Here is a 15577-nt window from a genome sequence, read left to right on the forward strand (position 1 = left end):
AGTAAGGCGTCAGTGTAATCCCGTCATGTCAACTATTGACCCACAATTTATGGTCATATTCAATTCTTTCTGTTTCCTAAGAGCTAACAAGAAGTATGATACATCTCACCCATCCCTGCTTTATCTACTATCATTTATACTGCATGTGATACCTTGTGAAACTTGTGTACTGGGATAATTTCACTGTAATATTAGCCAAAGGGCCAAGTTTGTTGAGAAAAAAAAATAGGACTGTTTAGTAGCATTCACTTAATGAATGTAAAAAGATTCATAAGATCAACCTCTCCATATAAGCTGTCATCCATAAGTTTGTTTTGTTGATATGGTTGGGTTGGCACAGCGGGCATGCCCAGTCACAGATGACCTTTTCACAGGTCTCTGTCCCACGCCTGGGCCTGCCGTTACGACAAGCCCCCCTCACAGATCACAGTGGGCAGCACACAGAGCTATTTATGCACACACCTAAGCAAGGTGGGAGCTACCAACTTGATTTTTGATATTTTGATAATGGGTAATGGGGAAAATTGTTGACAGATTAACAGTAGCTGACAGTGTACATTGAAAAGTACATGGAACAGTATTCGTTTACATATTAAGGCTTTAAATATTCTGTACAATAAAATAATTACCATATGGGCTTTAGGGTTAGGGTCTTGCATGGGACAGACTCCTGTTTTAATTTGACTATAGAAGATTTACCACAACAACAACCACAACAACGGTATTTAGCAGAAATTTGTCATGACATGCCCCTGGCATCCATAGCAAGCTGTTCCCTTATATGAAGAGCCAGAGCTGAGGGAGTGCAGGGCTGGGTGTGTGAGGATAGCATCTGCCTGCGCAGGCCTGCTCACAGGCTGTGCGCAGGGGCTTAGGCAGCCTCTGCAGGGGGATGCTACTGTGAACTCGAGCCATCTGAATCCTAATTAACTGGCAACCCGCCCGTCTCGGTCCCATTATCTGGCAACCCGTATCCCTCACCGCAAACCGGGTGATTAAGAGGGGGGCCTAACAGGGCCAACCCAAATAGGGCAGGTCACTCCGGGTGTAATAAGTGCAGTAATAACCAGGTATGAAGAATCGGTAATGCTGTTTGCTTATTCCTCACATAGCCAGCCTGCGCGGCACTCTAAGGATTGTCTCAGTGAGAAAGATGACGGTGCGGGGGGTTGGTTTGTGTTTGGCGCTGCCACTTCAAGAAGAGTTGCGTCCGCTTGCTTGAAAAGGGCAGCGGGGGTACGTGGCCTTTCGCAGGATGTTAACAAATGGACTTCATTATGGAGATGGCGCACTAGGTAGACCCCCTATGGCGTGTGATGTATAGCCCAGCATGGAAGTCACAACATGCACTACGCTGCACTGCTCCAACTTTGCCAACTGGACTGAGTTACTGTATGTGGTGAGGCAGAACACAGGTTGCTGCACTCAAGCACTTCTGAAAGCAGAAGTGTACACAACACATGTTCTGTCACACACAGGTTCAGTTTGGGATCTCAACATTTCAGGGCAATGAAAGGCAAATCAACTCAGATAGGTTTGAGACTGAGAGGTACTAACTAAATACAAGATGGTAACCTTTGATGTAAGCTAGCTTCAAGCACAATCTCCCATTTAATTCAATAATAGAGCAACAAAATGTACACGTTTTATTTATGACTACCCATCCCCCCCTTAATCTCTGGTTTTGAGCAATATTCCTTAACATCCTTCAATTACGTAAGAGTGACTATCCTGGGGTGACCATCCTCAAAACAAACGTTTTAAATGCATTGCTGTGGATGGGTTTACATACATTAGAATAAGAACAATAATAAGATTATATGAAAGCAATTTTTTGGCTACTTCATGTACAGTTTACATCAATATATATATATATATATATATCTATATATATATATATATATATCTATATATATATATATATATATATATATATATATATATATATATATATATATATATATATATATATATATATATACATACACCTTAAATTAGGCACTTGAACTTGGACCCTGATGCTGATCCAAATGCTGCATCATTCCTCAGAATAGCAGGGTCATTCGTAACCATAAGGGTCTTTCACTTCAATACATATTTCATTGTGGCTTCTCATTGTAGCGCCATTAAAAAAACAACAAGCAATCTGACCACCACCAGGAACACCTTCTGTGCAAGATTGAGGGGCAACTCCAGGCTATTCCAACACATGGCTACTGCCCCCTAAACACACACACACATACACACACATACACACAGACACACACGCCTCACCATAGTTGCCACATTTCCCAAAAAGACTGCCAGACGGCGAAGTGTTTTTAGCCCCAGTCTCTTCTTCCCCCTGACTTATGAGGATGCCATAGCCATGGAGCTGTGATTCATCGCCGTGGCTGTTCGACCAGCACCGGCCCACATTTGTTAACATAGTCCGCTGAGGAGGAGACGTGTCAGAACTTTTGTTCTGAACAAGGTAGTTAGGTCACCAGGATGTGTGTGTGTGTGTGTGTGTGTGTGCGTGTGTGTGTGCGTGTACGTGCACAAGTGTGTGCAACTAAGTGCATGTGTATGAGAGTGTGAGCGTGTGTGTGTGCACAAGTGTGTGCAACTGAGCGCAACTGAGTACATGTGTATGAGAGTGTGTGTGTGTGTGTGTGTGTGTGTGTGCATGAGAGGGTCAAGCCATGGCCCACTTTAAGTCCTTCACGGGACCTCTCAGTTTGCCCTGGCTCAAGGAGAAAAGGATGTAGGCTAGCCTGCCCAATTTGTGAGAATCACGCTGTGAAGTTCAGGGCTTCTAGCAGGAGGCAAAACACTGTGCTTTGAAACATAGGGGAAGCTTTTATGCTACTGCGTAAGGGTTATGGAGAACAGTTATGGTACCAAGTAGACCTCACATTAACATACGTAAGACTGAAACATACAGTTCAATAATATATTCATAATTCATCATATTTGGTCAAATGTGTGCAAAAAAGTGTACACACTTATGCTGGGTTGTCAATGTCCTAAAGGGGAGGAAAAATATATATACAATTTACTTAACTATTTTAAGTAACATCTCAATGAATTACTGTTTAGCTTGGTGGAATAGATCTTTCTCTAACCGGGTCTAACACAGACAGTACATAAGTGAAATTGGTCATTTAGCACTTCTGCGATTCTTGCGAAGTGTGACGTGAGATCGGGGATACTGTCTTTTGATCAGGACCCTGGTACTCCAAGATCAATAGGCAAATCAACCCCCAGATTCAGATTCATTTACATTATCACACTGAGAATCAATTAATCATTGAACCTAGTTTGTTATCAAGTTACTTTGTCCTAATCATTAAGGGAATGTGATTCAATCAACAAAAGCTTACAAAATATTATACCAGTAATACCATATATATATTAAAACAATTTTACTTATATTGTAAAGTATCATCCATGTTAAAACTACAAACAAAAAAATCGGAATTTAAGACAGACATCAAGACAGACAGATGATCAATTAGTTCAGGTCACCTTCTGAAATAACATCTGTTTCCTTGCCCTCATCAGACACAAATGAAGATTAGTCTAGAACAAAGAAGCGGAGCGGAGAATCCCAGTTGACAGGTTCCTGAGTCAAAGACTAGTCTTAAAGGAAATCTATGAACCTGGGAGATTATTAGCATCTCTCCCCACTCAGCATAAGAATCCTCTAACTTGGCTGGATGCACGACCATGTGGTCGAGGCAGGCTGGGTAGGGGGGCTTAGAACTGCACAGAGGGGGCCTGCGGCTTACTACCCCTTACTACCCCCCCACCCCATGTCTGACAGATCCTCATAGGAGACCCCCGCTCTTCCCTGGGGCTCTACAGTCTGTGTTACACACACACACACACACATACACTGCACACACACACACACACACACACACACACACACACTGTACACACACACATATGCAGTACAAACACATACATGTACTGTATATATTCACATACACACACACACACGCACACACAGACACACAGGTTGTAGAACATCCCCATCGACTCTGTAGTTCTCGTCCACCCCCCCACACTGGAGGGATATTCACCATGGCAGTTCCCTTGAAGCAAAAGAGTCATAGCAGAGCATCATGTAAATCTTTTGAGCAAGGTCTCTGTGGAATGTAAATTTCTAAATTGTAATGTGACATTTAATATGCAGCATGTATAATTTGGAATGTACAATGCTGAATACATAATAGGTTTTTATTAGAGTACACTGTGTATGTTCATTATGTGGCAAATACACCTACAATCTCAAAGAAAATCTCAAAACAATGTTAGATTTGAAGATCAAAACTGTGAGTCTCTCATTTATTCCTAAAGTATGTTACTAAAGTATAATCATTTCATACTTATGATACTAATAATTCCTAGTAAGAATATATATATATTTTTGTAATAAACTAGCAATAGCAAAACTCCATACCTTGGTGCCAACAATGTTTTATTATTCTCGACAAAACTTTGCAAACACACCTTGACTTCTTTATTGGCCTCCTTCTGTTAGGCATCAGGTGAGAAATTAGCTTGATCTTTCCGAGTGAGTTCTCTCTGGCACACACATTCACACACACACACACACACACACACAGAGCTCCCCCACATCATTAGACTTCCCCCTACTTAATCACTCAGGACCCCCGATTTAGGCCTGGTTCTTAATGATGCTCAAGGAGCCTTCAATAGGGAGAAGAGAGGTTGCAGAAGACAGAAGTCTCACTCCCTCTATCCCCTCCATTCCCCTTCTCTCCCCTTCATCTGACTCTCCTTTCTGTCTCTCCCTCATCTCTCTATGTCTTTCTCTCTCTATCCCTCCGTCCCCTCGCTACCGTTTCCTCTCCTTCCCTTCTTTTCATCTCTGTGACTTCAAGTCTCTTCCTTCTCTTCCTTTCCTCACACTTCTAGTCCCGCCCCTGCTTATCATCTCAGGGCTTCCATGTTTCCTCCTGCTGCACTGCTGAGGCATGTAAAGATACCAGCCCCATTGTCTGCTTATTGTCAACATGGGGGGTTTCTGAACACCAGTTTGGCTAGCATTTCCACTAACTCCATCCTCTTCTGAGGATCCTCTAAGTTGGGATGTTTTTTTTTCTCATGATTTTACCTTTCATTAAAATGGTATTTATTTCCTGCAAATGCTTTTCATCCACAGGCTCATACAAATACTGAAAATAAAAAGTACAGCAGAAAATCAAGGGCCAGAAGTGCTCAGTTGCATTAGAAGAGTTGGATAGCCCTACCCAGAACAAAGCACATATTGTGGTGTAAACTCAAAACCCATGTACTTAAAACAACATCCAAAGATGTCTGGTAGCACTCACAAACCTTACGTAAAAGAACAGAGACATAGCTTCAGTTTCACCAATTTCTTTTCGGCCACCAAACAGAGCATACTAACCTCGTGGCATGGTCGGCCATCATCAGAGCCTAGTTTTAGAGGCCTGGTCTAGAAGTGCATAGTAGAGTAAAGGACCAGTCTGTATTTTACCAGGCACAGTGCAGTACTATCAAGCAGAAAGTATTGAATTGATTGTAGGCTTGTACGCTGTGCATAGGTATTCTCTGTGACAATAAGTCAGTATAATTACTCATTAAGCACTATGTGATGTTAACATGGAGGAACATGTCATTATTATGTCATTTCATTGTGGAACATTCTATAGGTACACACATGTGCTAACTAACAAGTATTCACATTTTAAATTAAATTGAGTCTGCCAATATACACATTATATTAAGCTGCCTCTTTGACTTTGGTGATATCTTCAAAACACCCTCTCAGCATATTTTCCTGTCTTCATTCAAGAGAGTCTTAGAGTCTGTGAGTGTATGTGTGTGCATACTGCATGTGTGTGTGTGTGTGTGTGTGTGTGTGTAATGGTCTGATTAATTGATTTATGGACAGGGCCATTCAGTGTGGTGGCACCACACACACTCAGGTGTCAGCCGGGTTAACAAAGCACCCCATCCATCTCATGCGCTCTCCCCGCTCCCCGCTGAACAGCTGGGTGTCACCAGGTCATTTGTCTTGGGCACTTTTCAAGTGTCGCCTTTAATCGGGTCCTACCCAAGTCGCCTGTCATGACATGGCACATTATGTTTTTCAGAGAAGAATGTGTATGGGTTTAGACAAGCAATGTGGGAATCCCAGTGCCTACGTGTGATCATATGGATATAATATCAATACTACGAGGAACCTGTCTTCAGCTTTGCCTGCTGGGGGCTTGCATGTGTGCCCGGTATTATAGACACGTTTGAGTTGCATGGAAGAGTTCCCTGTGAACTTGAAATGTTTGTAGATGTGTGTAAACTATAGGTCAATTTTTCAACTGCACACTGAGTTTACAAACACTCAGTCAGCCTTTGTAAACAACATCAAATGGAACTCTTTAAGTAAATGTTTAAGTAAAAGAGCAAGGGCAGGGTATAAGTATTGTTATTCACAGTTCAAGAGCTTGCACCTGTTTATTATAGAAATACGTGATAAATCATGAATATTCAATGAGAGATACCGTGGTGCACCGGGCAAGACCTCACCCCACATCGCACTGCAAGTTAACCACGGCGCAAGGTCAATTCATTACGACATCCATCGTAAAACACCTCTCAGTCAAACTCATTCAAAGCGCATATCTGGAAGTGGACAATGACCTCCATTTCTGTCTGGCTAGATGAATGAAGCATGTCATTGCCAGATGACATCAATACATTGTAAAGGGGGGGTGGGGGTGGGGGTGGGGGGGTTGTCAGAGATGGATGGTTGTCCAGGCGGAGGAAATGGGAGTCGTGAAAGCCTAACAGAACAAGCAAGGCCAACCCAGAACGTTCCATTAGCCAGGGGCTTCCACTTGTATACGAGATTCCGGTTGACGTTTGTTCAGATGGGTCCTTTCTGATCAACGGACCAGCCCAACACCCATTTCATTATGATGCAGCTCTGGATCCAGCTAGGTGATTTACATGGACCCCCAATGAACTGGGCAGGTCAAAAGAATACTGACATGACATTTACTGTAGGTCATGCCCCCAAACAAATCCTGGGCAGTCTACAGGTCTGAGCAAATGGGTTTTCTGGAATGTTTCGACAAACCTTGATAAACCACGATTCAGAGCTTGGCTTGGCTGTTTTAAAACATGTTAACATCTGAAGTCACAAGGCTTTCAACATGTGACCAAAAGCCAACAGAACAAGACTTATAATTGCATAAAAACGTCTTGTTTGCTACCTGACACACCATGAAGAGACCACTTAAAATTTTTCAACGTCAGCATATCACTGCCCATATACCACATGTCTCTTAGCATTAGTCCTTAGCATGATGGCCCTTCACAACAAAGACATCTCACTACTAGTGGGAGCCAAAGGGACAAGCCTCGGGGCAGAGAATTGAGCTGACGTTGCCCCCATGTCAGTCCAACATTGTGCGCACCAAGCAGTCGTCTTAAAGGCTGAGCCAAGCTAAGACACTTACACACCACCCCAATGAGAACCATATATACTGTACTCAAAACCTCAAACACTGCTCAATGTAATCAATCAGCGCCTACTGCAACTACGATATGAAATATGTAACCTTGTCGAAGAGAGACTGGTGCAGTAACAGGTCTGACAGTGATGTCATTACTCGTAGAATTAATGTTAATTTTAGCTTGAGCTAACAAGGTACTTATTGAACATCCCACTTGACTTCAACAAACAACTCCCCACTGCATTGGACTGAGGCAACAACACGATTAAGTACCTTCAAACAAATGTTGAGCAAATAACTATGCACAGAAGATGTTAGTGCCCCAGGCTATTTTGCTGGAGTGTGCATGCTGCCAAGTCAAATTAAACAGCAACAGGGACATATTCTTCTTCCAAATTGGCAGTGTAGGGAAATGATTCATATGTGTACAATCCTCATAGGCTTTGAGGCTAAGTTATCCCATCCTAATCTCACTAAGTCGATAGATTTGGAGGAGTTATTAAATATTTCGAAATGCTTCTGAGATGCTTGAACTTCGCTGGAGGCTTTGTAATTCAACTACATGCATGATTCCCACGCAAACAAACATGCATGTAATAAACATCTTTGAGAACTGTATACTAAGACTGACTTTCAAACCAGTAATTATGTGAAAGTAATCAATGTCAATTGGTTTGAACACCTGTGTCTCAAATAGTTTGGGTTACCAGAAGAAGAAGAAACTAGGCATGTCAAGCAAAAATACAGTCTGACCACAAATAACTTAAATATGTGGACATGCAGGACTCTTAATACAATTCCTGCATTCTAATGACTGAATAGCTTGGTAAATGAATGTAACAGATCTTTAGTAATCTTCAGTCTTGCATCCTCTCTGTTCTCCTTCTTCACCCCCTTCTGTCCTCCTATGTCTTCCCCTAGTCTGCCCTCTCTCTTTTTCTCCCGGTGAAGACAGCTAGCCTTTAGCAAGCCTCAACAGCATGCTCACAAATGCTAACAGCTGCCACTTATTTTCAGAAAGTGTCTCCAAAACAAACAACGAGACAAACACACACACATCGCCACCAGCTGCCGGGAGCATGTCAAAGTTTGTGTCATCTCTTCAGCCCCAGTCCTGTCTGCTTGTGTAAGTACAGCATGTGTGATTTAAATGAGGGGATCTTGTGGGTGTTTTAGTGAGTGACACATACATGTACTAATCAGGATTCAGTGGATGATGAATCTTGGGACTAAAACCTGTGGTTATGTCATGTGACATGATGTAGGGTGCGTAATACAATTGCACAACCTCTCTCTCACTCTGTCTGATAAAACATTGCTTATCTTTTGTCTCGAGAGGGTTTTCACCAACCATCTATCCTCCCCAAGAGACAGCACAAAACATGTTCTTAAAGGGCTGTCCATCTCACTTTTCAAGCCATGGTTCTTCTACTCAACTATTCAAAGGCAGATGTGCCATCGCAGACAGAAGGGTCACCATGTCATTGAACACAATGCTGCTCAACTGCTCACGCCCATCCTTAACACACTTCAATACCAATCAATAGAGACCCAGGGATGATGAAATGCTACTGTATAGCACAATGGTCACCTTTATGTGAACAAAGAGGATTGAAAGGGATAAGAAAGAAAGGTCCAGAAATCCTTAAAAGAGATTATGAATTTGCAAAGAAACTATGTAACATTCACTGGAAACCTTGAGAATATTCTCATGGGATTATAACTGCTGTGATACTTCAAGAAAGGTATTGTTCAACAAACTATAAACCCTTTTCTTGATACTATTTATTTTTTCATGTTTCAGATAATCAGCCCTTTTGGAAGTCGGGCTGAAATGAAATTAATTTGTAAACTATTTAGATCACATTCATGGTCATAAGGCACACCTATTTAACTATATGTCATTATGTTGTAATAAATAACAAATATGATTATTTGTATTTTATTTCAAAATATTTGTTTTCTTCCAATAAAACTTAATATCACGGGTGTTTACATATGCACACGTACTGTTAGTGTGTACAAACCAATTTCAACCAATATTATCATGACTTCCACCTATCAATCAGTCTACTTTTAGCGGGCACATAGCTAAAACTATGTAGTTAGCTATTCAGCAACAGTATGATACACTGGTACATTGGTGTTAGATGAATGAAGCAGGCAACAATCGCATGAAATTCCTACCAACTTTATGTCCCAACTATCCTTACACTCGGAAGTACATCACAATATGGAAGTTAGATGTTCCTAAATTATGTTTCCGTTCAACCTTAAAGTAGACTCTTCTCATTCAGTTCACAACAGCACTTTACTGTACCAGTAATGCCTATGGACTATAACCAAGTGTACAGTATGACCCGGAAAACTAGCTTTACACACAAACAAATCTCTTACAAACTTAGAAACCCTTCCTCTAACCCAGACAATCCCTCTTTCATCTGCCCTCCACTTTCCTCATTCCCACTTCCTTCAGACCATCAAGGATGACTGATTCAGCCTCAGGGGGCATCTGGGCCCGCCCGCCTCATCGGTATGTGGGGTGTCTGAATCGGGCAGGTATTTCCTCTGCCTGGGCTTTGAACCCACACACTCCTGGGTGAGCTGCTTTGATATTCTATCCTTTCTCTAAAGTAGGAGGTGTCCGTGAGGCTAATTAGTGTGGGGTAATAGCACTCAAACACACACAAGTTCAGGCTATTGACGTGAAAATGATTTTCCCCATCATTATAATTTGACATCCTTAATATGTCAGTTGTAAGAGTGCCACAGTGTGTGGCAGGTTGTTACCATGCTTTTTAAGTACTCTGTCTTACTCTCATAGACTACACCATGTGTCAAATGAACTACATTATTTGTGAATCTACAATTTACAATAAATGTACATTTATAACCAGATGTCAATGAGCAAAACTACATTGGCTACCACACTTTACATACAATTAGGTTTCTTTTTTGATCAAAACATGCTTTACAGTCTAGCACACACACATATGACCAGTAGGAACACAGTGCTTGAACACTCAGTAGCTTTGTAAAAATATGAATAAATAATAATCCAAAACTTACATGTATGTGTCTTCTTTGCTGATGAGACACCTATGAGGAGACAGAAACAGACAATCCGTTAATGTCACATTCAGCTCATGATCTGCATGCACACAGTGAGGAAGACTACAGTGAGAGTATGTTGTGCAGCAGGTGTTTCAAGCCGTGGTCACTGTAATCTTGCATTGATACATGTTCCTATGGTATCCACACCTGCAAGTGGCTATTTTAAGTACACACACAACAGATCGAATCATTTCTCAATTAGGCCTAGGTTCTAATGGTATGTCTACTGAAATCTAGATCACAGTAATAGAGAGAGAAAGTAGAATGGATAAGTAAGGCGGGGACGTTTGTCAGACTTCCAAACAGCCTCCAGACTCCATCAGGTCCTGAGGCATAAATCTGGTGGGCCGCAATGACATGCTCCACTAGTGCCTTTCTCATAGTCTCTGAGCCTGTCCAAGGTCATGGTGCATGGTGGGGGTTTAGAGAGAAAGGGAGAGTGTGTGTGTACTGTATAAGTGTGTGTCTGTGTGTGTGTGTGTGTGTGTGCATATGCACGTGTGTTAGGACCCTTCTGTGGCTCTCTGTGGACCATTGCTGACAGCAGGGCTAGGGCAGAGGCTCTTACCTAGGCGCATAGGGCTCACCTTAGGATACTTCCAGGGTAATCATGCAAGCTTGCATTGCAAATGAGTATGTGTAAGCGTTGACTCTGGGCCAGCCTGTCTCTAGCTGGTCTGTCTAAACTACTCCTACGGGTAGACCTTCAATAAACCCTTGACCTCAGCTGACTATAGAGATACGAACAGCATTTCCCTGTAGCTTGCTTTCTTATTGAATGATTTGAACAAATCAATGGGTATACATTGGATGTAACAAAAATATCATACTTGACTTCAATGGACTCAAGTCTGCACTGACAGACTTTTACAGTGTCACTCTTCATTGTGCAGTTTTTCCCTTTTCAAAAACCCAAAACCCCCACACGCATCCCCTTCACCACTATGCAGCTCACCTCTCATGTAGAGTCAACCCCATCAACCATCTGGCACTCTGCTACACACGCACACACACACACACACGCATACACACAGCAGAACCACCATTCTGTCAATGTCACACCAAGATTATAGTACCTGATTCTTATCAAAATACATCCTTGTTGGGAAATCCTGCTTGTCAACTGTAATATAGTCTTCACCACACACACAAACACACACACACAGCCTGTTCCTAAGCTTCAGAGGAAAACAGAGGGATGAGGGACCAAACAAAAAGACTGACAAAGCGGTGAAAGGACTCACTTCCTCCTCTAGATGTCTTTCAAAATGCCCAAATTGGATGAACTGGAGTCTGGAGAGTGGTTTGAAGGTTGTGGGTGAAAGGCAGGGGGGCGAGAGTGGACTGCCTTGTCGAGGCCCCTAACCCCTTAAAACAGCCTGCCAAGTTCTGTCTCCATCGCCATCCAACCTCTGAGTCAGACAGGGGCCAGAGACCAGCCTGGAGGTGAGTCTATCCTTGGGAGACTGAGGAGCCGGCAGGTGTCTGGTCACGGTCAGGGCAAGGTTGTGGCACGCTGTACTGGTGAGAAATGGTTTGATCCCATTAAAGTGGGTTGAGATTTTGTTTTGCCAACAGACGTTAATATCTGTTCAAGTGTGCGGACTCAATTGATTGACTCCTATAGGAGTACTGATGGCAAAAATCGGCTACATTGAATTTCAAGTTCAGACCCAGGGAGAGTGTAGAAGTAGACATGTTGACGACTGAGGACAAGAAGAGGTGATTATTTGCGGTGGTTGTGTCTTTCATGATAGCCTGTTTTGAAGGATGTCTGATTGTTGCAGAAAGAGAGATGGGGGAAATTGAAAGAGAGAAGGGGCCGGTGTGTGTGTGTGTGTGGGGGGGTCTCTGTTAAACTGACAGAACAGAAGCCGTTTGGGCCAACACTGTGACTGGGCCTGTAAATGATCATTTCAGCCTCCTTTACCCTGACAGTGTATGATTATCATAAATGGCACTGTCATCTCTGTCAAGACCATGTCACGGGCTGCGAGCATGCTATGTGTGTTCTTCAGCAACACTCAAAGTTACTGTCTCCTTTTCATAATGGAGCTGTCCCTTCAGAAATGCTACCATGGGTGGACCCAACCAAGAAGACTTCCTAATGGAAGGCAATTCCTTAGGGGGAATCAATTCTGCCACAGCTCCTCTCAGTAAGCCAAGGTGCGCTCTTATTCACAGATTGCGTCAACTTATCCTCATTCACTGTTTATTCTGGCGTGACAGGAAAGAGAGCATTACAGAGAGAATGGGGGGGAAGAGAGAGAGAGTGAGAAAGATGGAAAATAGGAAGAGATAAAAAGATGGTGAGAGGGAGAGAGATCCAGTTGAGAGGCAAAGAGAGAGGCCCAGGCAGGTTGTTCTCTGGACTCGATGACAGAGTCTGTTGTAAGTTGAGCTCAGGTGGTTGGAGTTTCAGACAGACTTAGATGGTTTGCCGGTGGAATGGAGGGGTCTTCAAAGGTACATGTAGGCCTACTGCAAACCAAATGGTGCCTCTCTGGGGTTGACCTTGACTAGTTACAGTATAACACTCCAATGTAGCACAGTTAGTGTTACAGGGTTGGAGGAAGTTATGGAACAAAGCTAAATCCAACAGGAACAGTTGAAAAGTACTGAGAGTTACATTCTATGTGTTTACTGTTGATTTATTTATGCTATTGATAAACACCACAGCAGGATGTGTATAAGTCACTAAGACTAAGAATATAACATTACAAAAATACTATGTTTTCTGTCTCCTATCCATATTTTACATATTTATGCAGCAACATGTTTAATTAACTTATCCAAGTAATCATCTCTATAATTATCAGCCCATGTGAGCAATTTAGGATCTTGTTGCTCAGATTCTCTCAATTAGGTGGCAAATTGGCTGCAATTCATCTTTAAGCATCTGGGTCCATCAAGGCAGCGGAGCTGATCGCTTCTTCTCTCAGAAAGATGGGTGTATGTGTGCGTGTGTTATAACTTTACAGTACAAAGAGATTCATCTTATGGGCTAGGGCCACTCCCTCAGAGTACTAGTATTTCACATAGCATTGGATTAATCTTCAAATGATAATTACATTATATTTAATTAATTTCTCATATGGAAAGGTAGAAGGTTTCATTACAAGACATGAATCCAGCCCTAACATCCTTCTCTAGTGTCCAACCCAAGGTAAGACAAAATGATTGACAAAGTCATCCAACAAAGTTGCTCCATGCTGACACAGATAGCTCAATATCGTAATTCCACATAGTGGAATATAATGATAAAAAATAATCATTCTAATTTTTGGAACACTTAAGTACTCCATGGAGAGCCCAACTCTCCCGGGGTTTTTTAAGAGCAAAATGACTTGTGAATCCCAGGTTGATGTTATTTCTGGTCGTTTTTTAATTGGCTTCCATGTGCATCTACCATTAAGAGAGCTCTACAGGTTGCTTGTAGAGTGGTTTCTTCGCAACGGAATTAGGTATACATTGACAATTCACCTCAAATTTAGCTTTAAAGGGCAAATGTTTGAAAATATAGCAAAATTATCATAGTTCAATGTCTGACATACCATGAAGCCTTTATTCTATCAGAATAGGAGTGGTTATTTAATGGTCTGAGGAGTGACTTGTTCTAGTAACTTGTTTCTCTGCTTTACTCTTTGGTTTTGGTCTGACTTTGCCCCAAGTGAGTGTTTGGCCTTGTTTGCTTGCTAATACAGTTTATATGTTGAATGAAATACTGGAGCAGAGCCACGTGCAGGCAGGCAGGAGCCCAGGAGCAGTACAGAGGCAGCAGACACAGAGACAGGTGGCCAACCTGAGAGAATTACAATCGTTGTGTGTTTTTGAAGATACTGGAAATGCCCATGGTAAAGTATGAGCTTGCTTTGTTGCAGTAATCTTTCAATGAAAATCTTCCATTCAAGTTGTCTCTTTTAGATACAACTACATTTGGATGTACGGTATAATGCCTGTTCGCATATAATTAGGCATGGTAGGTATTCAAATATTAACAATTAACACAATATTATATACATCATTGCATGTATACTAAAATATAACAAACATTAGTAATGTTTATGATTTTTTATTGTAATTCAAAAACTAACACTACATATTTCGCCTTTAGAGGTAAACAGCGGCACACAAGAGTACACCATCACCCTGGCCTCTACATCAACTAAATCCCTCCCTCTGCTATGGTCTCTTAAGGCCCAGACATGGAGAAGGAAATTGAAGCTTAGTCCAAGGAGTTCTTAGACAAGGGGTTGTGGCCTGTGGTTTGACACCAGAATTTCATATGCATGGCTCTCCTAGAGAAGCCATTTCAGCATCACTCGCCTAAAAAAAGGATACTCTCTCACTCTCTATCTCTCTCCCTCACACACACACACGCGCGCACCTCCAGGGTACATTCGCCAGGCCTTGGCTTGTTTCCAGGATAGTGGGGAGCAGAGCCCTTACTCAGGGTAGTGGTGGCAGTGTGTGTGCGTGTGTGCCTATAGTGTGTGTGTTTGTGTGAGTGTGCTCGTTTGTCTGTCAAAAAGTGTGTGTGTGTGTGTGCGTGAGGAAAATAGACTAAAGAGGCTGGTAGGTTGCCTCGTGAGAAAACGACCCCCTCCCTCAGTGATGTGGAGATGTTGGCCTCTCCTGAGAAGTCCACACACAGACAGCAGTCAGCACACACACACAGGTGTTCCCCTAAGATAAGAGACTAGCTCCACTTTCTACATTCACACACGGTTGAGAACATGTCAGAATAACATGACAGTTGATCAAGTGCTTGACACTGTAGTGAAGTCATGTGTCACTGTTAGGCTCACAGTATGTGTGTGTGTGTTTTATTACTAAATAAACCTCACCATGAGACCTTATCATCCGCATTATTTTCCATCTGATAGCACAGGAAGGTTTTTACATCCGGTCTCCTGTCTTCCTGTTCAAACCCATGTGGGTTTGTGATCCGTGATTGTATTCACGTAGAC

This window comes from Hypomesus nipponensis, chromosome 19, assembly GCF_054491055.1.
Source record: "Hypomesus nipponensis isolate SF chromosome 19, ASM5449105v1, whole genome shotgun sequence".
Lineage (NCBI taxonomy): Eukaryota > Metazoa > Chordata > Actinopteri > Osmeriformes > Osmeridae > Hypomesus > Hypomesus nipponensis.